General features: G+C 49.7%; 1 protein-coding gene across 4 annotated transcripts in view; it reads right to left on the reverse strand.

Moving 5' to 3' along the window:
* The window catches only part of ALPL (alkaline phosphatase, biomineralization associated), a 99223-nt gene extending 73200 nt beyond the window's left edge, over positions 1-26023 (reverse strand). The window contains exon 1 of one of the 4 annotated variants that reach the window (XM_042856259.2): positions 25848-26023. The gene's annotated coding sequence lies outside the window, so the exon portion shown is untranslated. Of the gene's footprint in view, positions 1-25069; positions 25463-25847 lie in introns of those variants that run through there. The other 3 variants (XM_005281714.5, XM_065574849.1, XM_005281715.5) reach the window with 3 other exon arrangements.
* Between the last annotated feature and the right edge of the window lie 296 nt (positions 26024-26319).

Here is a 26319-nt window from a genome sequence, read left to right on the forward strand (position 1 = left end):
GCACTTTTAGGTATGCATTCTGCCTTCTTTCACTGTTCCCAAATTTGCAGCCTTTTATTTTATGGTACTGGGGTTAACAGTTTGCAAGCCTTGGTCAGTTAATGATTTTATTGTTTGCACTACTGGATGGGCAATAAAGTTATTTTGATAAAAGCTCTAAGTTTCCTATCATCAAACATCATGACGGAGCTCTATTGGCATGCCACTAATCTGCATCAGCAGCTCAGCAGGCCTGATGTGCTCACTACACCTTGCACACTGGTGTCATAACCTGTATCAAAAAGGTGTTGTTGCATAAGGTTTCATATACCAACTGGTAACACGATGGCCCCACTAATCACTGCATGATGGATGTATGGGGCACGTACAAAAGGTAATACACAACTGCTGAAGTTATGTTCTTAAAATGAGTTTGGTAAGCAATGCATAAGCCCAGTCTGCCTTAGACAAAGGAATGTCTATTTGCTTGTTTGACCCCCATGATCACCAGGCAGTGGCAACGAAGGTGAATTTACAGAACAGGTAAACAAAGCCATCAAGCTAGCAAGGGGAGATGGCAATAACTCAACCACCACCAGCTGGGAAGGAGCCTGCATGAAGTCTTCACCAGGCCACATGGTACCTCTTCCCAGAAGGAGAAAAGGAACTTTATTGGAGAATACACTGCAATTGTTTATTGGGCTACAAGGACAGCGGCTCTGAACTTCAAACACTAAGCAATAAAATCAGTTGACTCAATCCAATATTACTGTATGAGAGAAACAATGAGGAGTCCTTGGGGCACCTGAGAGACTAACAAAATTATTCATTTTGGAAATTAGGTTTAGGTTTTGTAATGACCCAACCACTCCCAGTCTTTATTCAGGCCTAATTTGATGGTGTCCAGTTTGGAAATTAGGCCTGAATAAAGACTGGGAGTGGTTGGGTCATTACAAAACCTAAACCTAATTTCCCCCATACTAATTTCCCCCTACTGTTACTCACACCTTCTTGTCAACTGTTGGTAATGAGAGTGGCCCATTTCAACTACAAAAGTTATTTTTCTTCCCCTGGTATCCTACTGTTAATTGAATTATCTCGTTAGACTGACCTCACACTTGGTAAGGCAACTCCCATCTTTTCATGTATTTATACCTGCTCCTGTATTTTCCACTCCATGCATCTGATGAAATGGGTTCTAGCCCATGAAAGCTTATGCCCAAATAAGTTTGTTAGTCTAAGGTGCCACAAGGACTCCTCATTGTTTTTGCTGATACAGACTAACACGGCTACCACTCTGAAACCTGTATGATAGAAGTGTACCAAGCAAGGTCTTTTATAACAGCCTGTGAGATACTGGTGATTGCAGATATTTCACCATTATCTTATTAACACTATATGGGGAATTATGGATATTCACCAATATCATGCTTTACAATCTGTGACCAAACACAGGGAGAAACTGGTTCCCTCCTGCCAGGAGGAAAGGTAGCTATCTACTTGTCTCCAGTGAAATTAAGCAAGGTGTGACCAACAACAATGGAAGTCTAATTTACATATGAATCAGCAAGGGGATGGGAAGAACAGCCGGAAACCTTCCTGCCTCTTGAAGGAAGGTTAATGAACTTTGGGAAATATAAGCAGAAGAAAGTAAGTCATTTTTGGTCTGCGTTACAAGGAGTAACGGTCTCAAGTTGCAGTGGGGTGGGAGGTTTTGGTTGGATATTAGAAGAAACTATTTCACTAGAAGGGTGGTGAAGCTCTGGAGTGGGTTACCTAGGGAGGTGGTGGAATCTCCTTCCTTAGGAGTTTTTAAGGCCCAGCTTGACAAAGCCCCGGCTGGGATGATTTAGTTGGGGATTGGTCCTGCTTTGAGCAGGGGGTTGGACTAGATGACCTCCTGAGGTCCCTTCTAACCCTGATATTCTAGGATTCTACTGGACAGATACAAAAGGCCAGAGCTCCTGTATATCTGAGGCAAAGGGATCCTTCAATACAGGTAAGAATCCTGCTTAGGCAAAGATTGTAACTTGCTGAAATTCATTTTTACTTTTGCTTGTTTAAACTCTATCACATACACCTATGACTTTGTTTAATAAACTTGTTTTAATTTAATTATATGCCAGTTCAGTGCTGTGATTGACAAACACTCTTATTTCAAACCCCAGTTCCATTAACAAGCTGGTATTACTGTCTCTTTAAAGGTGCAGTGAACTTAATGACTTGTGGGAGTGGACGCTGCAGGGAGACATATTTGGGGAGCTTGGGGGTCATGGTTTGTTACCTCCAAGGCAAGGTGTGGACTAGCAGACTACTGCAGAGTTGGCTGGCCAGACAGACAAGCTGGCATGTCTGGGAGTTGTCACACAGCTTCCTATTAGCAAAGCTCTCACTGGCAGAGGCTGAGAAGGGTAACACCAACTCAGAATTCTGGGAACCTCAGCAGATGATCACAAGACAGATGGGTTTGGGGCAATTTGGGACTGGGAAGGTGTTGGGGTCACTCTGCAAAATGTAACCAAGGCCGGCAGAAGCAGGGTGGGACCTGCATGCGTGGATGTGGGCTGTTGATGGCAGGGGTGTGAGCCACAGAAGCAGAGCACTGAAGGCACAGAGTTGCAGGGCAGGCAGTGAAAGCCCCTTACTGCAGAGTAATGCACAATGGAAAAACATAATCCCTACTATACATACTACATCATGGGGTCTAAGTTAGCTGTTACCACTTAAAGATCTTGGAGTCATTGTGGATAGTTCTCAGAAAACATCCACTCAATGTGCAGTGGTAGTCAAAAAAGCTAACAGAATGATGGGAACTATTAGGAAAGTGATAGATAAGACAGAAAATATCATAATGCTACTATTTAAACACATGGTATGCCCGCACCTTGACTACTGCATGCAGATTTGGTTACCCCATCTTTAAAAAAAATATATATAGATATTAGAACTGGAAAGGTATAGAAAAGGACAACAAATTATTAGGGGTATGGAACATAGAGATTAAAAAGACAGGTTGTTCAGCTTGGAAAAGAGACAACAAAGTAGGGATATGACAGGTCTATAAAATCTTGACTGGTGTGGACGAAGTGTTATTTACTCCTTCCCATAACGCAAGAAGCAGGGATACCCCAATTAATTAAATTAGTCAGCAGCAGATTTGAAACAAACAAAAGGAAGCACTTCTTCGAAGAACACACAGTCAACCTGTGGAACTTGTTACCGTCGGATGTTGTGATGGCCAAGTATAACTGGGTTCAAACAAGAGTAAGAAATTCATGAAGGACAGGTCCATCAATAGCTATTAGCCAAGATAGTCAGGGATGCAACTTAAGTTCCCTGTAAACTGTGCGGCCACATGGCCCCAGAGCAGCCTATTTAGCACCGCACAGGTACTCAAAGAACCTGCCCAGAGACCTGCCACGGCTGGGGGAGGGGTGCCTATCCTGCAGCCCCAACCCCAGAGCTGCTGTGGCAGGGAGAGGCACCTCCTCCCCCCAGCCCAGGTCCTGCTGCTGTAGGGAGAGAGAGCTGGGGGGGGGCACCATGGACCCAGCTGTAACACCCCACATTAATCTTGGTGAACCTTCCATGGTGATCAACCAGGTCTTGGAGCAATAGTTAATGAACTCTGAGGCCTGGTGTAGGTGGGCAAAAGGACAGGCACATGGGTCTGTGGCCCAGGAGCCTGTTGGTGCCAACTGGCAGAGGGTGCAAAGTGGTTTACAAAGATTCCCTGGATCAGATGTATACAAATTAGTTCACCAAAGGCGACATGTGAGGTCTCTATCCAGAGCAAGTAGCCCACTGATCATCATAACCATTGCAAAAAATATAGGCACAGGTAATATTTAAGGAGTTACGTATCTGTACCAAAACTTCTGTTCTGAAGGATTTGGGATGGAGACAGGTCACCAGGTCAGGTGACAGGCCTTGGATGGGTGGCAACTGACACCTGTCTGGTCATTTGTGTATTGTCTGCCTCACACTGTAGGGCTGTTTGCAGACTGAGGCAGATATGAATCTAAGAGATTGATGATTGTTTCTTCCTATGGCTTTCCTCTCTTATTGATTTTGCAGCCTATGTCCTGCTGATGATTAAGGACAAAAAACTGTTCTGATATATCTTGAGGTACCAGGAGACAAGCCTGGATCCTTCACGGAGGAGACAAGCGGACAGCGTGTTGTGCCTTTTCAAAGAGAGGTCAGAGCCAGGCTGGCTGCAAAGTGCTAGTGAGCAATACTTAATTAACAAGATACTGTCATGTCTAAAAGTCAGGGCTCTAGAATGCATGTTATGATTTTACCTGTGACTATGTGTTTCCAATACTTCTACATGCTATCACTTGAGTCACTGTTAAAATAAACTTGTACTTAATTTTTCTATAAACACATCTCAGTGCTTGTAGGGATCGGGGCATAGGCGGTCATACCTAATGGTTAGAGTCAGGCGTCTGGAACCAGGGTGGGCTCCTGACTCTCCCGCCAGCTCTAAAATCATAGCTAGTGTCAGTATCACAGTGCACCATTGTGACCGCTCTGGACAGCAATCTGAACTCGGATGCACTGGCCAGGTAGACAGGAAAAGCCTCGCGAACATTTGAATTTCATTTCCTGTTTGCCCAGCACAGGAGAACACAGGTGACCACAGAGAGCTCATCAGCACAGGTAACCATGCAGACCAATAATTGAAAAAGAGCACCAGCATGGACCGTACGGGAGGTACTGGATCTGATCGCTATATGGGGAGAGGATTCAGTGCTAGCAGAACTTTGTTCGAAAAGACAAAATGCCAAAACTTTTGAAAAAAAATCTCCAAGGGCATGATGGAGAGAGGCCACAGAAGGGACTCAGAGCAGTGCCACGTGAAAGTCAAGGAGCTCAGACAAACCTATCAGAAAACAAAGGAGGCAAATGGTCGCTGCATGCAATTCTGGCTGAAAAGAAATCCTTCCCTCTATAAGCCAAGTGCCAGGGGGCGATATGTGAAAAGCATAGCGCCAGTGGCTAGCAGGGATCTTCCCTGATACCAGCCATGTGGTGGTGGGGGGGGAGGGGGGAAGAAGAGGGATAAAGCAATCATCCCAGAGAATTGGATTGGTGGTGGGGGGGGGGGGGTTGTTTTCTGCTGCTGAAGGTTAACAGGAAAACTGCAGCACTCAACAGGCTTTGCATGGTATGTGGGAAAGGAGGATGCAGAAGCCAAAAAAGACAATGGCTTACCATGGCCGCATGCAAGCCAAATTCTGTTGCCCGGACCTGCGTCTGTGATCTCTAGCAGCAAAGCCACAGGCACTCTATATTAGAGGCAAAATGCGACCTTGCACAGAAATCACATGTGCTATGTGATTAGTGTTGTTCACCATGAAAGAGTATAAGCATTGTTCTGTAAACTCTTTAAAAAAAAAATTCCCTCCCTCCAGCAGCTGCAAATTTTTCAAGCCTCCCTCCTCCGTCCCGAAGGCTATCACAGATAAGGTGTCGGAAAAAGAGAATGTGAGATGAGATGTTCGCGGAAATCATGGAATCCGCCCGCAATGAAAGAGCTCATCTGAAGAGTGGAAGGCCATGGTTTCAAAGTATAAGAAAGATGCCAGTGAATGTGAGGGACACTCGAGATGAGAGGTGGCAGCAGGAAGATCAGAGGCAGCAGGATGCAAGGCTGGGGCTGCTGCGTGAGCAAACAGACATGCTCCAGCATCTGGTGGAGCTTCAGGAATGGCAGCAGGATCACAGACTGCCGCTGCAGCCCCTGTATAGCCTCCTCACCCAGATGTGTAAGAGCATGGGGGAGGGAGGGGGAAGGCTCTGTGCACCCTCCCATTCCACCCCAGTGGACAGCCCAAGCAAAAAAAGTGTCATTTTAACCTTTTTTTAAAGTGGCTTTTTCCTTCCCTCCAATCCTCCTCCCACACCCCACCTGGGCTACCTTGTCAGTTCTCTCTCTCTTTTTATAATTAAAAAAATACATGATTTTTAAACGATAGTGACTATTTCCTTTTAAAGCAAGCTGTGATTGAAGGGGGAGGGTGGGTTGCCTACAGAGAATGAGTCAATAAAGGGGGTGGGTTTTCATCAAGAAACAAATAGATCTTTCACACGGTAGCCTGGCCAGTCATGAAACTGGTTTTCAAAGCTTCTCTGATGCACAGCGCTTCCTGGTGTGCTCTTCTAATCGCCCTGGTGTCTGACTGCATGTAATCAGCAGCCAGATGATTTGCCTCAGCCTCCCACCCTGCCATAAACATCTCCCCCTTACTCTCAGAGATAGTGGAGCACACAGCAAGCAGCAATAACAATGGGGATATTGGTTTGGCTGAGGTCTGAGCGAGTCAGTAAAGTGTGCCAGCGACCTTTTAAACGGCCAAATGCACATTCCACCACCATTTGGCACTTGCTCAGCAAATAGTTGAACAGCTCCTGACTCCTGTCCAGGCTGCCTGCGTATGGCTTCATGAGCCATGGCATTAAGGGGTAGGCTGGGTCCCCAAGAATAACTATTGGCATTTCAACAACCCCAACAGTTATTTTCTGGTCTGGGAAGTAAGTCCCTTGCTGCAGCCGTTTAAACAGTAGTGTTCCTGAAGACGCAAGCATCATGAACCCTTCCCGGCCAGCCCATGTTGATGTTGGTGAAACGTCCCCTGTGATCCACCAGTGCTTGCAACACCATTGAAAAGTAACCCTTGCGGTTTATGTACTGGGTACCCTGGTACTCCGGTGCCAAGATAGATGGAACCCATATCCCTATTGCCCCACCACAGTTAGGGAATCCCATTGCAGCAAAGCCATCCACTATGGCCTGCACATTTCCCAGAGTCACTACCTTTCATAGCAGCAGCTCAATGATTGGTTTGGCTACTTGCATGACAGCAGCCCCCACAGTAGATTTGCCCACTCCAAATTGATTCCCGACTGACAGCTGTCTGGTGTTGCAAACTTCCACAGGGCTATCGCCACTCGCTTCTCAACTGTGAGGGCTGCTCTCATCCTGGTATTCTGGCGCTTCAGGGCAAGGGAAAGCAAGTCAAAGTTCCATGAAAGTGCCCTTACGCATGTGAAAGTTTTGCAGCCACTGGGAATCGTCCCACACCTGCAACACTATGTGATCCCACCAGTCTGTGCTTGTTTCCCGGGCCCAGAATCGGCGTTCCTCGGATAGGGCTCAGATGTTCCTAGATGTGCTTGCTGATCAATTCCTCCATCAAGTGGTAGCTGAACCGACAAGGGGGGAGGCCATTTTAGATTTGATTCTGGTAAGTAGTGAGGACCTCGTTGAGGAAGTGGTAGTAGGGGACAATTTGGGCTCCAGTGATCATGAGCTAATTCGGTTTAAAAATACATGGAAGGAGTAACAGAATTAAGTCAAAGACTAGGGTTTATAATTTTAAAAAGGCCAATTAACAAATTAAGGGGACTGGTAAGGGAAATGGATTGGGCAAACGTATTAATGGATCTAAAGGCAGAAGAAGCCTGGGATTACTTCAAGTTAAAGATGCATGAGCTGTCGGAGGCCTGTATTCCAAAAAAGGGAAAAAGATTACTAAGCAAGAGATTTAGACCGAGCTGGATGAGCGACCGACTCAAAGGGGCGATTAGGAAAAAACAGAAAGCGTACAAAGAGTGGAAGAGGGGAGGGATCAGTAAGGAAATGTACCTAAGTGAAGTCAGAGAATGTAGAGATAGAGTGAGAAAGGCCAAAGGCCGTGTAGAGTTGGACCTAGCGAGGGGAATTAAAAGCAATAGTAAGAGGTTTTACAGCCACATAAATAGGAAGAAAGCAAAGAAAGAAGAAGTGGGACCACTGAAGACTATTGCCGGAGAGGAGATTAAAGACAATCTAGGCATGGCGCAATATCTCAATGAATATTTTGCATCGGTGTTTAATGAGGCTAATGAAGGTATTAGGGATACTAGCACCACTACAGAGGGGCATTCAGGATGGGGGATTACCGTATGAGGTAGAAACAAAACTTGAACACCTTAATGGGGCTAAGTCGGGAGGACCGGACAATCTTCATCCGAGAATATTGAAGGAATTGGCGTGGGAAATAGCAGGCCCATTAGCAATAATATTTAATGAATCTGTAAACTCGGGGGTGGTCCCGTTAGACTGGAGAATAGCTAATGTGGTTCCTATTTTCAAGAAAGGGAAAAAAAGTGATCCGGGTAACTACAGGCCTGTTAGTTTAACATCTGTAGTGTGCAAGGTGTTAGAGAAAATTCTGAAAGAGAAACTAGTTGAGGACCTGGAGGTTAGTGGCAATTGCAATAAATTACAACATGGTTTTACGAAGGGCAGATCGTGCCAAACGAATCTGATCTCCTTCTTTGAGAAAGTAACGGATTTATTAGATAAGGGAAATGCGGTGGACCTAATATACCTGGATTTCAGTAAAGCGTTTGATACTGTACCCCATGAGGAATTATTGGTTAAACTGAAAAGCATGGGGATCGATATGAAAATCCAGAGGTGGATAAGGAATTGGTTAATGGGTAGAATGCAGCGGGTCGTATTAAAGGGTGAACTGTCAGGTTGGAGGGAGGTTACTAGTGGAGTGCCTCAAGGTTTGGTTTTGGGACCCATTTTATTTAATCTATTTATAACTGACCTCGGAACAGATTGCAGGAGTGGGCTGATAAAGTTTGCGGATGATACAAAGGTGGGAGGCGTTGTAAATTCGGAGGAGGATAGGGATATCTTGCAGGGAGACTTGAATGAGCTTGTGAATTGGAGTATCAGAAATAGGATGAAATTTAATAGTGAAAAGTGTAAGGTGATGCATTTGGGGATGACTAATAACAATTTTAGTTACAAGATTGGTTAGAAGTAACGGAAGAGGAGAAGGACCTAGGGGTCCTTGTAGGCCGCAGGATGACTATGAGTCGACAATGTGACGTGGCGGTGAAAAAAGCCAATGCTGTCTTGGGATGCATTAGGCGAGGTATATCTAGTAGGGATAAGGAGGTCCTGCTTCCGTTGTACAAGGCGCTGTTGAGACCTCATTTGGAGTACTGTGTGCAGTTCTGGTCTCCCATGTTTAAAAAAAGATGAACTCAAACTGGAACGGGTGCAGAGAAGGGCCACTAGGATGATCAGAGGAATGGAAAACCTGTCGTATGAAAGGAGACTAGAGGAGCTTGGGTTGTTTAGTCTGACAAAGCGAAGGCTGAGGGGGGATATGATTGCTATCTTTAAATATATTAGAGGGATTAATACAAGGGAGGGAGAAGAATTATTCCAGCTTAGTACTAATGTGGATACAAGAACGAATGGATATAAACTGGCCGTGGGGAAGTTCAGGCTTGAAATTAGACGAAGGTTTCTGACCGTCAGAGGAGTGAAATATTGGAACGGCCTTCCGAGGGAAACGGTGGGGGCGACGGACCTGTCTGGTTTTAAGATGAAGTTAGATAAGTTTATGGAGGGAATGGTTTAATGGTAAAACATAGTAGTCAAGGAAAACCAAGCAATGGTAGGTAAATAGTATAATGGCTAACGGGTCAGGCTGGAGACTCTTGCCTATATGCTCGGGGTCTTACTGATCGCCATATTTGGGGTCGGGAAGGAATTTTCCTCCAGGGCAGATTGGCTGAGCCTCTGGAGGTTTTTCGCCTTCCTCCGCAGCATGGGGCAGGGATCTCTAGCAGGAGGGTCTCTGCCGATTGAAGTCACTAAAAACAGGATTGGGGACTTCAACAGCAGAGTCCAGGGAAGGGGTAGGGACGGTTTTATGGCCTGCAGCATGCAGGGGGTCAGACCAGATGATCATAATGGTCCCTTCTGACCTTAAAGTCTATGAGTCTATGAGAGCCTGCCCCATCAACATGATCTCCAAAGCGCTGGGACCCGCGGTTTGAGACAATTCTGTGTCCATGTCCACCTCCTCATCACTCTCGTCGCTGCGCTGCCATCACAGCCTCCTCCTTGCCTTGTTTTTCTGGTCCTGGTTCAGCATAAACTGCACAATAATGCGTGAGGTGTTTACAATGTTCACGACTGCTGTCTTGAGCTGAGCAGGCTCCATGCTTGCCATGGTATGGCATCTGCACTGTTCACCCAGGAAAAAAAGGCACGAAACAGTGGTCTGCCGTTGCTTTCATGGAGGGAGGGGTGAGGCTGCACCCAGAACCACCTGCGACAATGTTTTTTGCTCCATTAGGCACTGGGATCTCAACCCAGAATTCCAATGGGCAGGGGAGACTGCAGGAACTATGCACTGTGGGTAGTTATCCCAACGCTCTGAAAATCGACGCTAGCCCCAGTACATGGACGCACACCGCCGAATTAGTGTGCTTAGTGTGGCTGCATACATTTGACTTTATATAATGTTTCCAAAATTCAAATTCTGTAAATTCAGATTAATCCCGTAGTGTAGACATACCCTAAGACTTCCTCACACTCGGGCAGGTGATAGTGAGGTGCTTTGTGTCCCTGGAGAGCATGACAGGGGTCAGTGACCCCAATACAATCTGAGAACTCCAAGTGGGCAAATCCATCAGTTCTCTCCTGTGCAGTGCCAAGCTTTATGACCAGTGCCATTAGCACTATCGCAGTGCACACCTCCATGCACTAGCTGATCTACCAACACCATAATGGGTAGCTACTGACTGGCAGTAAGCAGGGTTGGTAAGCTTCCCGATGGCCATGGCTCCATGTTTCTCCATGCTGAGGGGAGCTTTTTGTTGGCTTGCTGCCACTGCAGCTCTGGGGTGAACACCATGCAGATTTCTAGGAAAGTGGCCTTTGTCATCTTTAAATTCTGCCACCACTGCTGGTCATCCTAGAACTGCATCATGACTGGCTTGCCAACCCCAGAAACACTGCATGAAGTGAAGCTATTCCAGGAAAAGATCATGCATAAACAGCTGCATCTTCCTCCTCTTACCAAAATCGGACTGGTAGCACAACAGCTGGCCCCCAAAGTGACAGTACACAAGCAGCTGCTGTGTATTAGTGTCTCATGCTAGTGGTGCATACTGGCTGACACCAGTGTGAAAACCTTGCCAGCTTCAGAAGCCAGAGGAATCCTGGGAATTTACAAGCTTGACTCTAAGTCCCAGAATTCCAGTGGCTCCCTGCAGATATCCCACAATGCCCCATGAGAAAAGTACTAGAATGCACAGAGCCCAGCAGTGGGACAACACACCATGGGATACCTAAGCAGAATGCCAATCTTTCCTCCCCCCCCCCCAAACTAAGTCAGCACCCTGTGTACATTCAGAGGAAAGTAGGTGACAGCTGGATGCGAATATTTCAGAATAGTTATTCCACAACAGTTTGTGCCCAAAAACATAATTTGCAGACAAGCCCTGACTGACATCAGCACAACCCCTTTAAATTGGTTTAAGAGGGAGTACTTTATAGTAATGCAGTCACTAGAAGGCACCCTGAAACCAGTGTAAGTCCACACAACAGGGTTGCATTGGTTTAAATAAATCTGTTTGTATTGGTTTAAAATGTTCTCATGTAACCAAGGTCTCAAAACTGTGGACTTAGTCCTATTTAGTGCCATGCACCCTTGATGCCAGTGTGATTTGAGGCTTCTGTTTGTTACATATTGGACAAACATCAAACTGCTGTTTATTAGCACAGCTCTTCCTATGGCAAGAAATGAAATTGCTACTAGCAGGAAAGCAGAGATACCACCTTCCACTAACAGAAAGACAAATTCCAGCAACTAGCCCCTTGGAAAGGCCACCACAAAGAGGAGAGGAACGAGGTGGCTTTGTTTGTCTACAGGCCTTTTTGTTTTAATGTTCCACTTGGTGCAATTATCTTATTGTGTGTTGTGGGGGTGCCAGGACTGCATTGGCTGGGTGCTGTCCAAACACAGAAAGAGTGTTGGGAAAGAAAAATGCATTCCTGAGACTAATCTATTTGGCAGAGGGGGAGGGATAGTCAGTGGTTTGAGCATTGGCCAGCTAAACCCAGGGTTGAGAGTTCAATCCTTGAGGGGGCCACTATGGGCTTGTCTACATGGGGGAGGAGAGAAAAAACAAACACACACCACACTAGGGTGACCAGACGTCCCGATTTTATCGGGACTGTCCCGATGTTTCCTTGTTTGTCCCGCGTCCCGACCGACGTGCAGTCGGGACACTGGACAACCAAGGAAATGCCCCGGAGCCTAGAGCCCGGAAGTGCTCGCCCCCCCCCCCCGACTCCGCCCCTTCCTCCCCCGATTGGCTCCCTCCCCGAATCCCTGCCTCTTCCCCGGGCTCACCATTCCCCCTCCCTCCACAAGCGCTGGAGGGAGGCCTGGGAGACGCAGGGGAAGCGCGGGGCCAGGGTGAGTAACAGTCCGGCCTGGCCCCGAGCAGGCAGGACTCAGTTGGGTGGTTGGGAGAGGAGGGGGGCGACCCGCGGGGCCAGGCGGCGGCTGTTCTCCCCCCCCCGGGCAGCAGGACACGGGAGCAGCCGCTGCTGCAGCTCCCACTGCCGCGGGGCAGGAAGCAGCCATGGCGCTCGGCGGCTGCGGCGCCTCCGAACCCCCCGAGCCGGGGCCTGCTGCGGGGACCCAGCAGCGCGTACGCTGGGCCCAGCCCCTGGCCAGTCGCATCTGGGCTGCTGCCCAGCTGGTGCTATCCCGCGGCGGAGGCATCGGCAGCCCAGCCCCGTTCGTTCCCCTGCGGGACGGGGGGGCTGGGGCCTGCTGCCCCCACTCCGGGGCCGCCGCGGGATAGCACCAGCTGGGCAGCAGCCAAGACGCGACTGGCCAGGGGCTGGGCCCAGCGTACGCGCTGCTGGGTCCCCGCAGCAGGCCCCGGCTCGGGAGGTTCGGGGGCACCAGAGCTGCAGCCGCGGAGCGCCATGGCCGCTTCCTGCCCCCGCGGCAGTGGGAGCTGCAGCAGCGGCTGCTCCCGAGTCCCGCTGGCCGGGGGGGAGAACAGCCGCCTGCGGGGCCACCCCCCTCCTCGCCCTACCACCCAACTGAGTCCTGCCTGCAAGGGACCAGGCCGGACTGTTACTCACCCCGGCCCCGCGCTTCCCCTGAGTCTCCCGGGCCTCCCTCCAGCGCTTGCGGAGGAAGGGTTTTTTTTTTTTGGCCCCAGCCCCCGCCACACCACGCCCCCCCGCGTCACCCCCCCCCTCCGCCCGTGTCCCGATATTTGTCTTGGGTGATCTGGTCACCCTACACCACACACACCATGATCTTAGCTACATTATTTGTGTAGCTGAAGTCAAAGTATCTTAGTTCGACTTACCTGGCCGTCCAGAGCAACAAGTCGACTGCCTCGACTCCACTTACTCCTCCTGCCAAGCTGGAGTAGGGGTGTTGATTCAGGGATCGATTTATTGCATCTCATCAAGATGCAATAAATCGATCCCCGATAGATCGATTACTACCTGCCAATCGAGCAGGTAGTTAGACATGGCCTTAGGGATCTGGGGCAAAATCAGTACTTGGGCCGGCTAGTGAAGGTAGGGGGCTGGACTCAATGACCTTTCCAGGTCCCTTCCAGTTCTAGGAGATAGATAGGACCTTTACTGTGAAGTGTATAGAGCATCTGGTACAACTGGGACAAGAGTGCCAGGGTTATCCGAACACACCAATGTGCTCTCATGGTGCTCATATGCTCTCTGTATGTGTGTATATATATCTCCTCAATATATGTTCTATTCTATATGCATCCGAAGAAGTGGGCTGTAGTCCACGAAAGCTTATGCTCTAATAAATGTGTTAGTCTCTAAGGTGCCACAAGTACTCCTGTTCTTTTTGCGGATACAGACTAACACGGCTGCTACTCTGAAACCTCTCATTGTGCATTTGCTAACTGGGTGCATCTTTTGGAGGATGCCTCTGTTTCACTGCAGGTGGGTCTGAACTCCAGAATTCACATAAGCAATCCACCCTTGAGTACTTCCCTTATGTTATCCTTTTATGAGGAAAAATAGCCACTACAGAACAACTTGTAGGCAGGTCTCCGGCCTGTGTTACACAGGAGGCCAGACCAAATGATCATGATGGTCCCTTCAGGCCTTTGACTCTACAAGTTGCTGTGATATCCTGCATCCACATAGTACTTCATGTGGGGGGCTAAGACTTCTGGGGGGCATGCCCTAGTTTGCCACACTGCAGGGAGCTGTGCTGCACTACATGTGCCAGGGGAGAAGGTGTCTGTCCACTGCACAATGCAGAATTTCCTTTCCTCCACAGAAGTGGACTGCAGGGCTACTAGGGGCCACTGGACCCAGCAGAGCCCAGTCCACACACTGGAGACACTGATGGGGGAGGGAGAGGAAGCTAGAGAGTTCCTGGCAGCTCCAGTTCCCCACATGCCCTGAGGGAAGGAGACAGTGGTGTGCAGGAAACTCCATTCAAGCCTGGGACCGAGCATCAGGCTGTTTCTTCCTCTGGATCCCTGGGTGAGGAGGGGGTGTGGATATCTGGGCCCCCCCCCCCCACACACACACACACAGCTGGGCTCTGGTTGGAAAGCAGTGCAGGTATCTGGGCCAAGGGGCCCCATGGTTGGGCTCTGGGGAGGAGTCAGTGGGGATATCTGGACTGGGGGGCACTGCAGCTGGGCTTTGAGGAGAGGGGGTTTGGGTGTATTGCAGGGTGGGGAGGAGGAGAAGAGGAAGGTTGTGGGTGTCTGACTGCCAGAGGTGAAAGTAAAATACAGCTCTTACTGGTATGGGGCCCACTCTGCCCCCTGCCCTTCCCTTGTTAATTTCGCTCACAGTTGGGGGCGGGGGGGGGGGGGGAGAAAGGAGAGAATGGACCAAGGCAGGGGCAGAATAGATTAGGCATTTGGCTGCACAGCTTAAATCCAGAGCCAATAAAAAAAGCCAGTGGAAGGGGAAAAGTCAGTCACATTGGTTTCTCTTCCTCCTCCTCCAGCCAGGCTGCTGACAGGACTAGGCTCCAGGCTTCCTCTCCCACTAACCTGGCACTCAGCAGGGGCTGCAGCAGTGAGCAGGGGGACTTCCTGGGGAGGCTTCTCCCTCAGCCAGCCTGCTGCCTGCATAGGAACAGTTTAAACTCACCTGTTCACTTCCCTGGTTCAACCTGTGGAATTAGGGACCATTTCTGGTGTGAAAGTGAGATGAATTATATTAAAGAAATAGAATGAATTAAAGCATGCTGTATGTACCTTTAAGTAGAAATGCTGCAAGCCAGGGGGTAGGAAAGCAGACATTAACTGCTTAATGAATTGCCCCACTTAAGGGCAATTGGTGAAGTATTAGCCTTAGATCGATAAGAGTTAATAACAGGTTTCAGAGTAGCAGCCGTGTTAGTCTGTGTCCGCAGAAAGAAGAACAGGAGTACTCTAAGGTGCCAAGAGTTAATAAGGAAGCAGGATATGCATATTATGCCCCAGGCAAATTTTACAATTTTGCTCTCTCTGTCCCTTTGTTTAGTTCGCACCCTTTTATCTGTATAAATAAGACTGTTTGAATCTTGCATGGGGGCTCACATTATCTGAATGTATTAGCAGAGCGCTGTGCTAATAAAACAGAGTGGTCTGACAAACTGAGTCCTGAGTCTAACTTTGACACTGGCATCCTTGTTAATCTCTCAAGGTTGTTGGGGCTGGAGGAGGGAGGAGAGAAACCAATGTGACAGTGACTTTTCCCCTTCCACTGGCTTTTTTATTAGCTCTGGATTTAAGCTGTGCAGCCAAATGCCTAATCTATTCTGCCCCTGCCGTGGTCCATTCCCCCCCCCCCCCCCCCAAACTGTGAGTGACATTAACAAGGATGTCAAATGGCCCCTAATCCCGCAGAGTGAACAGCTAAATTTAAACTGTTCTTATGCAGGCAGCAGGCGTCCTGGGGAGGCTTCTCCCTCAGCCAGTCTCCCTGCTCCAAGCTAGAGGGGAGCCGCTGCAGCCCCTGCTGAGTGCAAGGAGTTGGGGGAACACGGAGCCTAAGTGTTGGCAGCCTGGCTGGAGGAGGGAGGAGAGAAACTGATGTGACAGTGAGTTTTCCCTTTCCAAGCTTTTATTAGCTTGGAGTTTAAACTTTTTTTTTTTTTTTAAATGCAGCCAAAAGGTGAAAGTAAGCCAATACTGAATGCTCCACTTATTTGCCAGTACGCTGCTCAACTTTTTTTAACTGGTACTCCGTATAGGCCCATACCAGCGTACTTTCACCTCTGCTGACCTCCCCATCTAGGCTTTGGGAGGGGAAGAGGGCAGAGAAACAGGAACTGGGTTGTCACAGGGGGTTCTTTAACTCTCTCCTGCTGGGGAATTTGTGTGTTTGAACTGTTAGACATATTTGCTTAAAGGTATTTTCAATTAAGTTATCAAAATAATTGAAGTTAGCCTGATTATGTGGTGTTATTTTGACAAATAAAATTTGCATAATTTTAAAATAGTGTGCAGAATGTTTATTTTTTGGTGTAGAATGCCCTCCCCCTGGAGTACTTCTAGGGACCCTGAGGGGAAGAGCTACAAGCTCAGCAACTCACTGCAGTAACCTGGTCCATCTTGTTGGACTCCAGATCTTTATCCAGTGCCTTCAGGATGAGGGGAAAGCAGGGAGGGGTATGCAGGAGAGGAAAGGCTAGGATATTTTTATAGGTTTATAAATTAAGTGGGGGGGGGGTTGTGCACACTTGTAAAACTAGGAGTTTCCACCTTAATAAAGGGCACCATCACTAAGCCATCTTTGGACATGCTGGTATGATAGTCTGGAGTTGTCATATTTGATGCATGTATGTGTATGTAGTCATGAATTTAATTCCTGTGTGTTAAGGTGGCATCTTAAGGAGAGATGCCAACTCTCCCTTCAGGAAAGAACAGCCTAGCAAACTTTGTAAGGAAGTGAAGTGGACAACTGATGTGCAAAAAGACTGGGTTCTGCCACACCAGGGAGATGTGTCTTCTAATGACTTTGACCTGAGATTGTATGCAAAAAAGGCATAACAGCCTCAAAGGAATCCTTACGTCAGCTAAGAGGAAGTCTAATGCATGACAAATACACTTCCACTGAAACTGCTAATTAGATAATAGCTTCCTTTTCAGCTCCGCCTAAGCTATCCTCTGCCACCTCAGAATCTTCTCTGTGCTAGTCACCCAACACTCCAAACTTCTGAGCTAGCATTAAGCTCTGGGAATCAAGTATTCTTCAAGGGAGTGTCTCCACTACAGCAGGAGTCCTGCTGGATCCTTCTCATTTCCAGAAGGACAGTGTGCTCTTTTATGCAGATGTATATGGAAACCATGCCTCAAAACAGGGACCTTTTTGGGGTTATCCTTCACATCCCAGGAGGGCCCTCACAGCTGGCCACACACATTTCCCTCAGAGAGAAAGATCAGTACTGAACTGAGCTGTCCCACTGAGCTCAGCACCTTCCTCAGGCATTTTTGGAGGGGATGGGGTTAGGGTGAGGCAGGCTGTTGGCAAAGAGGGCAAGTAAGACTTGCTCAGATGAGATTGTGAGGATATGCACGGTGAGTGTCACCTCCTCAGTATGTTGTCTGATACCATCAGCCTTGCAGGTGGTGACAGAGTAAGAGGAGACATAGGAAGAAGCTGGAAAGGGTGGAGGGAGTCTACAGGCCCATGCAATCCCTGTCCTCAAAACTCAACCCTCCTCCATATGCTTTATGCAGTTGGATTCAAGGCCAGCTGAGGTCATCTAATCTGACCTCCTGCCAGAGAATCTCACCCAGATCAGTTGCAATTGTTTTCAAACAGCAAGACACTGGCCAGTGTTGACAGTCAATGCAACAGGAACCAAGCAGTCAAAGAATCATAGAATGTCAGGGTTGGAAGGGACCTCAGGAGGTCATCTAGTCCAACCCCCAAAGGATCTTTGGGCCCCATGTTCAAACATTCAGCCCCCAGCATAACTTTTGGGGCCAGGCCTGCAAGAAGGCTCTGCATGTTGGGTGCTGAACTCTTCTGAAGTGGCTCCAGGGCTCTGAGCAGAGAAAGTAGAAGCAACTTGAAATGCCTTTTGGTTTTAAGATGGCCAGATTGCAAGTAGCTCCTAGTGTTTGCTTGTTGCAAACTCTTGCAATTTGGTGCATTTTTTCAGAAGATTCCAACTCCTGGAGTCACAGGCTACATGTACTCTAAGAGCTAAGGATGGGATTCTCAGGATTGTACATACACTCATGTTATCCTGAGTATAGTTAGCAAGGCAGCTGCAGTCACATGGGTAGTAGCAGCAGAGGCAGGGGTTAGCCATGCCGAGTACAACACTGTGTATGCTACTGCAGCTATGCTGCTATTTACATTCATGCTAGCTTGAGGAGAGTTAATGCAAATGTGTACAGGAGCAGGACAACAAACAAAGGAATGAGACCTCTAGCTAGTAAAGTAGACAGATCCATAATGGGATCATTATGGTTACATCTACTCTGTAGGTCTAGTGTGTGGGTGTTTTCACCCAGACCCACTTACCAGCCATACACAAAACCCTCAGGCATGTTCTTTGAACCCAACCCACAGGCCACCAAGCAGCAGATGTGAGAATCTCAGCTTTCTAAAGTTTAGTTTTCATGGTGGCCAAGCAAAGGAGGCATGTTTTCAAGTTTAATGGCTCAGAAACCAGAAGCTCAATAGACAGACCCCTCCCCCAACAGTAACAACCTCATGATTTTTAAAACAATCTCATTTGGGGGTGGGGGCAGATGAGGGGACTTGCAATCTTTAAATGCTTGGACAATACTGCTGCCCCAGAACCTCTTCTCAATGTTTGTGGTTCCCACTCCCACTTTCCCATTTTAAGCACAGAATTCTCTCCCCTGCTGTGGTGTGAAATCCCCCCAATCAAGGCCTGGTTCATAAACAGATTTTGTACCCATATGACTGTCATTGGGGGTGTTGTGATTTTTTGTAGAGTCAGTTTCACTCTTTCCCTTGCAGTTAGTCAGTGTCCTCTGTAGGGCTCTGTCTAAACACAAAGTTTACAGGATGTTGGCATAGTGAAAGCAGTACAGCAGAGCCACACCAGACTCATGCAGCTTGTGTGTTTAGACAAAGCCCCACAGAGGACATGACTAACTGTATAGAAAAGAGATACAGTATGGGGGGAACCACACACACACACCCACCCCACCACCACCACCACCACATTTTCTCTCCTACCCCTTCCTGTTCCAGTAGGGTCTGGTACAGGAACTCCTCACTTAACGTTGTAGTTATGTTCCTGAAAAATGCAACTTTAAGTGAAATGATGTTAAGCAAATCCAATTTCCCCATAAGGATTAATGTAAATGGGGGGTTAGGTTCCAGGGAAATTTTTCACCAGACAAGATTTATTATACACACACACACTATAAGTTTTAAACAAAAAATTTAATACTGGTACATAGTGATGATGATTGAGAAGCTTGGTTGAGGTGGAGGAGTTGGAGGGTGGGATATTTCCAGGGAATGCCTTACTGCTAAATGAACTAGCAATTGACTGAGCCCTCACCCGTTAACTCTCACACTCTACCAGGCAGCAGGAAAGGAGGGGGGGCAGACAGAGACACACCCTGTGTGTGAGGGAAAAAAAGAACATTTCCCCTTTAAGTAGCTGACCCCAGGCTTAAGTACACTGCCCTGTTAATTAAATCAGCTTGCTGAGACCTCCTGAGACCGCAGCTACTGCCCAGAAGCTTCCTCCGTAGTGTGTTCCCCCCTGCTCTAGGGAAGATGGGGTAAGTGGGGTGCAGGAGCAGGGGGAGAGGGAGACACCCTGACATTAGCCCTCCTCTTCCCCCCCTCCTCCTGTACAGCAAGCAGGAGTCTCTGGGAGCAGCTCCAAGGCAGAGGGCAGGAGCAGCACATGGCGGGGAGGGACACAGCTGAACTGCAGGCAGCTGCTGCACAGGGAACTTAGGGGAGTGGGGAGCTGATGGGGGGGGAGCTGGTCCACCCTGGTTCCAACCACCCACCAGCCAGCTGCAACGGGCTGCTCTTCCTGCAAGCAGTGGACAAAGCAGGAGACTGCCAAGTTAGAAGGGAGCATTTCACAACTTTAAACGAGCATGTTCCCTCATTCATCAGCAACTTAACATTGAAACAATGACAGGTTTCAGAGTAGCAGCTGTGTTAGTCTGTATCCGCAAAAAGAAGAACAGGAGTACATCCGAAGAAGTGGGCTGTAGTCCACGAAAGCTTATGCTCTAATAAATTTGTTAGTCTCTAAGGTGCCACAAGTACTCCTGTTCTTATTGAAACAATGCTAACCAGGACGCCTTTAAGTGAAAGAGTGGAGTGCAACTGTCAGCCAATATTATACTTTTAAGGTGACAGTGGGGTAGATGGGTCTTCTATAGCCTGAGGCTACATGGCATTACTGCTGTCACCAGGCAGTAATGCCACTTGTAACAATTGTGTGGGTCACATTCTACTACCAGCCTTCACTTGTAGAAGTTCATTTCCTTCCAATAAGAGACCCTCACAAATCCCAGGCTGCTTTGGCAGCAGCTGCAACATATATGCCAAGTGAAGGGCTAGGCCATGGAGACCCTTCTCTTAATCCCCAGGCTTTTGCCCACAAGCAGGATTCTCTGAAATTCTCCTGCAGCTGCAAGCACTAGTGCAGATGGCACCACAGCTCTTACCACTGTGTTGTCTCTGCATCTCTCTCCACATTTCAGGCCATTGCATTACTTACAAATGGATCTTGTAATGGAAATGGATCTGAGCAATGCAACAATAACGCCAACATCTCCTGCCCTCCCACTGTTCTGGCAAACTCCATGACGTGCTTAGGCAGAGGGATTCCTCCTGTGTTGGGGCACAGAGCCCTGCACTTGCCCAGGTAGAGGGTGATTTGTGTCTCCCCTATTGGGAGCTATGGTGGCCCCTGGCACAGGCCATGGTATCTTGTACTCCTGTTGCAGTGGCCTTTAGGGTCACAAAACACTATGGGGAAGCGCGCACATGCACCTCTGCTCTGAGGCTGTGCCAGAGGGGGGATGGAAATGTGGAAGAGTTGTGGCACAGAAAGCACTGGGCTAGTCAAGCCAGCTCTGTATGGATATGGACACACCCACCCATGATATGTGCAGGGCCACAGGGGCAGAGTACTCACAAATGCCACCCAAGTGTCCATCAGCAAGGCTCCTGTGCAATTCGGCTCTGCTCCTCCCTCTGCCATCACAATGTTCCTAGCAACTCCCATTCCATCACCCTCACCCTGGTCGCTGTCCCCAAAGCTCAGGATGAAGAGTTACTTAGAAAACTCCAGTGTTCTCAGGTCAACTCAGCACTGAGGCATACCCCACTCCTTCACTGGCAGGAAGCCATCCAACCAGGTGTTCCAAGGGACATGCCAGTTCATCCTTCCCTATTCACTGACACATGCAGCCAAGCTGGGCCAGGCACTGCTCAGAGGCCAGGGCTTTGGGGAGTTCCAGCATTTCCTGCCATTGTGCTGACCCAGTGTAACAGCTTGGAGGAGATTGCACCAGAGGCTGCTTGCTAATGCTGAAGGGTTTCCTGTTGCTTTAGCAATCACAGGGTATATTGCTGCAGATTCACATGCAAAACCCTCCCATGGCCCATTCTCCCCCATCCCACAATCCACAGAGATCCATTTCATCCAGTCACACCACAAGCATGTTCCACTGAGCCATCTCCACAGCTGCTGTCTCTCTAGAACAAGTAATAACCTAGTCAGTGCCACACACAGTCGCTCCTGGCCTGGGGAAGTGTTCAGCCCAAGGAGCTGTGCTTCCATGCCCCTGACCCTCTGACTGCCAGCAGGGTGGATTCACTAAGACCTTGGCTACTCTACAGGTTACTTCGGTAGAACTTGCATCACTCAGGATGTGATTAATCCACCCCCTTTAGCAACATAAATTACATGAACTTAACTGCCAGTTTAGACAGCACTACCTCAGCAGGAGAGCTTCTCCTGCCAGCATAGCTACTGCCTCACAGAGGCAGGAGTTAAGCAGACAGGCGAGCTCTCTCCTGCGAGCTGGAGTGTCTCCACCACAAGCGCTACAGCAGCACAGCTCCACCAAGGAAACTGAAAACATTTCTGGGAGGAGAAGGCTATTTATTTCCTTTTGAGCAACTCATATGAAGCAGGCTTTAGAGCCCTGAGAGATCCTGCATTTGCCATTCAGTTTAAAGCAGTGCATGTACCCAAAGCACCCTCCCAGTTTGGAAAACTGGATCCTAATGACACTGCATGGATTCTTTAACTATGTGCTTATTAATGCAGCTCTTCCCGAAGTGGACATGTTCCAAAGGCATGAGCATATCATGCCAGTGGTGTTTGGAGATCCCAGGGGCAGCAGGAAGTTGGCACCCTGTCAGCTCAGGGACCCTGGGAGACCACCCCCAATGGTCTGGGGCAGCTCTAGCTTTTTTGCTGCCCCAAGCACAGCAGGCAGGCTGCCTTCAGTGGCACGCCTGCAGGAGGTCCACTGGTCCTACGGATTTGGCGGCATGCCTGTGGGAAGTCTGTCAGACCCACAGCTCCGGCGTACCCACCGCCCAATTGCCGCCAAATCCACGGGACCAGCGGACCTCCCGCAGGCAAGCTGCCGAAGGCAGCCTGCCTGCCGCCCTCGCAAGGACCGGCAGGCTGCCCCCCGTGGCTTGCCACCCCAGGCACATGCTTGGAGCACTGGTGCCTGGAGCCGCTGCTGGTCTGGGGGCCCCTGAATGACAGAATGTGGGAGATCTCCATCATCAGGAAGCAAGGAAAACATGGCATACAGGGTTTTCCCTCCTGGCTGGTTTCCAAGAGAAACTAACATTATGCTAAAAGCCAGCCACACCTGGAGAGTTGTCACATGGGACTAAGGTGATTCAGCAAAGCTGGGACAGAGATGGGGGTTAGGATTGGAGCTGGAGGGCTGTAGCTCAGGAACTAAGAGCATCGGCAGAGCTGGGAAGGTGTGGGGGAAGCCAGTTGGGGCTCAGCTGCCCTGGCAAAGCTGGGCAGAATGGGGACCCACCCAGCACTGGAATGGAGAAGCTATGGCTGACTGATCTTGCAGCAGCAGTTGTATCCCACAACAGTCTGAGCATGCAGCTGCAGAACTGCAGACGAGGGCAGAGATCTCCTGGACCCACTTTGGATCAGCTCCTGTCTGACCCGGTGCTGAGAGGCATTGCAGCCTCCTGGTCTCCAGGAGGTTCTAACTTAGACTGGCTGAGGGGCAGAGTCTCAAACAAATATTGGGGGGGGGAGGGGTCAAGTCAGGGCATTTTTAGAAATAAGCTCCTCCCACCTCCACTCTTAAGATTTAATTTGAGTCGTTGATTTTTAAAAATGCATGTCACTGCAACATCTGGTGCCTCACACAGATTCAGCACAGCCTCACGTTAAATTGACTGCCCACAAAGGACAGTGCTGAGAGCCCCCCTCCCCCACAGACCAGATGAAATAACCCAGCCAGGATGCACAGTGCACTGCCCTCTAAAGATCAGCAAGCTGGGGTGCTGGTGGGAACAGTTAGAGATAAGCTGTTCTGACTAGCATTGCTCTCAGAAGCTGCAGAAGTCAGTCCATTGAAGTCAATGGACGCCCAGCAGTGAGATCAGAATGAGGCCTCCTACCACCACAGCCTGACAGCACAAGCACCTTTCCAGGTAAAGGGGTGCAGAGAGGCATATGACCTGCACTTCCCTGGCTGGCTGCTGGGAATGACACTGCAGACATTAACAACTTGTACTGCAAGTTCTTCGGTGCAGGCACCTTCTCTTTCTATATAGCCTAGCACAGTACTACAACACAATCAATATGAGAACACACTGTATGTATCCCGCCAAACTGGGAACCTGTGCAATGCAAGGGAACAAGCCTTGTCTCAAGGGCTAGAGGGCCTGATTTTGATCTCACTGCCACAAGTCAAGGATAACTACTGTCAACAATGGAGTTGCACTGGTAGGAACCAGGTCAGAATCCAGCAAGTACTCAGGCTCCCATTTAGGCCCCTAAAGAAGTGCCAGCTTCCCAAAGCCAGCAGCTCCCTTTGGGAGAGACATTGCCCAGAACTCAGCATGCAATGTGGCAAGTTCTTTGGAAAAATGTGCTCTTTTCCAAAGAGCTTTCAAACCATGTGACCCATGACAAATATGGGGCCCCATCACACATGCAGCTCATGGTACTGACCAGCCAGCACAGAAACCTGCCAAAAGTCAGATGGTAAGAGCCAGCCATGAGTGGTGGGAGTGCGAGAGCTGGCTTATGGCCATGTCTGCTGGGAGCAGGGTTGGCTGCTGTAGGAAACCCTTGGATCATTCAGGAGGCTTTAGCTGGGAGGGAAGGGGTTGTCCCTTGGCAGCAGCAGTTTTGCCTGCCTTAGGATCAGGCTGAGGCTTTGAATGACTATCTGGGAGGTCTCTGGCTAGGAATCTCAGTAGGGGAATTTCTTATGAGTCATCTGCAGAGCCAGGAAGGGGGAACCTCTTGCATAAAGTGTATATCCCCCCATTCACCCACAGGTCCCCTAAACTGCATGGTGCTGGACCTGGGACTGCTCTGCATGGGCCAAGACACGGACATGGGAGCCCAGCCTCAAAGAGCAAGGCACAGGATTCTAAGGGCAGTACTAACAGATAAGCAGGAAATGCCCATGTCTATACCCTGCTGTGCCCAGAGCCCTGATAGATCTGGCCATAGTGGGGTTCCCAGAGATCTCCCCTATCTGGGCCTCATCCACACAGCCCTCTAGCTGGACTGGAACCGTTCCAACTGGCATCTGAAGATAAGTCCCACTCATCCCCCAGGGCCAAACTCCCTCCAATCAGTCTCTGTGGGGACTGGGTCACCAACCAGCCTCCCACCCCAGATAGAGAGAACTGTAAGGGGCATCAGTTACTGGTGAGAGGCTGGCACAGTGCATTAGCACGCAATCCCCAGCCTTGGTAGTTCCCTTCTGCATCCTGGCATCCTCTCCCCCAGGGGTGGTTTCCTTGGAGCATCTGCCCCAATTCTGCAGAGGCTATTTTGCCATTAGATCTTGCCATGGGGGGGGGGGGGGGGTGACAGTCCTGGCATTTCTGGGAGCCCACTTCAAGCCTGAGGACCACCCAGCTCCTTGCAAACCCACTGGCTGGCATGTGAACCCATCTGGGACACATTCCAGCAGCTCTGAGCCAGAACCTCCTCCGGGAGCAGAGCTAACTGCAAATCACACACCCTGTTAACAGCCCAACTTCTCTACCAACCTTTTCTCCATGCAAAGGGGGGCAGCCCAGCACCCTGGGAGGAGACCAACAGCACCAAAGCAGTGTCCAAACAGGCTGGGAATCGCGCACAAGAACTTCCACTAAACCCCTTAGCTCTCCAGAGGACCAGTACTGGGAGAGGGCTTTTAAGGGCAACCTGGCACCCACTCACAGCCACAAGCCTCCGGCATCTCTCCCTCCAGATCAGGTCAGTAGCAACTGGTGTTTAGTTGCAAGATTCCCCAGCACGGCCACAGAGGGCAGCCGCTGGAGGAGGGAGTGAAGGGGGTGATCCCCACACACGGCGGATGCTGCTGCAGTCCCACTGCGAACTCCCAGACTCCTATTTCCAGCGCAGACCCCGCCCCCGTCCTGCTGGGGGGCCACCGCTGTCCCCTCGTGCACATCACACCCCCGTCCCAGCCAGGAGGGATCAAACCCAAAGTGAGGGGGGTTGAAAAGAAGCCTCGGAACAGATTCAGTCCCCACCAGCGAGTGACTCAGATGGACGGATTCCCTGGAAACTCGGTCTTGGCGCCTGGCCTGAGAAGCAGCTCCCCGGGCAGCAAAGCCCGCCGGAGAATTCCCGTCGGAAGTTCTGCTCTTGGAGACGCGGCTGCAGAGCCAAGCGGGGCCCTTGGCGTAGAGAACAGCTGATGGGGAGCGCGCGGGGGGGGGTCTCGGCTATTAATCAAACGCCTCCCAGCCCTGCGCTAGCCAAGCGGCCAGAGCCGCTGCCGCGGGCCGGAGCGAAGCCGCACCAGGGCCGGGCTCCTACCTGCAGGGTTCACACGGCGGCGCTGCGAAACACACCAACTTCCAGCCTCAGCTCCAGGGAGTCTCCGCCGGGCGTACACTGGAGCCGGGAGTCCCGGCCGGCTATTTAAAACCCCGGGGAGATAATCGCAAGCTCTGCTCCTCCTCCCCCCCACGCCTTGATTAGCAGCACATCAAAGGACACAGCGCACACTGCTGCCCCCTGCTGGGCCTGGCTGGGCAGGCTCCAAAGGGGCAGACATCCCGGCGTCTGCACGTGGCCCTTTACTCTGCCCTGATCCTGCAATAGGTCCCCCAGGGATTTCCCCAACAGCCCTCCCCCCCCCCAGTTAGCAGTGTTGCCAATGGCCATTTGAATTGAAATTGAAAGTTTATAAAAGCATACACAGTATGTGATGCAATACTGAGAAAGCATAATGGGCTTGAAAAGTCTGAACAAAGCCTAGCTTCTTCACACAGCTGTTATTCATGAT

Source organism: Chrysemys picta, chromosome 21, assembly GCF_011386835.1.
Source record: "Chrysemys picta bellii isolate R12L10 chromosome 21, ASM1138683v2, whole genome shotgun sequence".
NCBI classification, from domain to species: domain Eukaryota; kingdom Metazoa; phylum Chordata; order Testudines; family Emydidae; genus Chrysemys; species Chrysemys picta.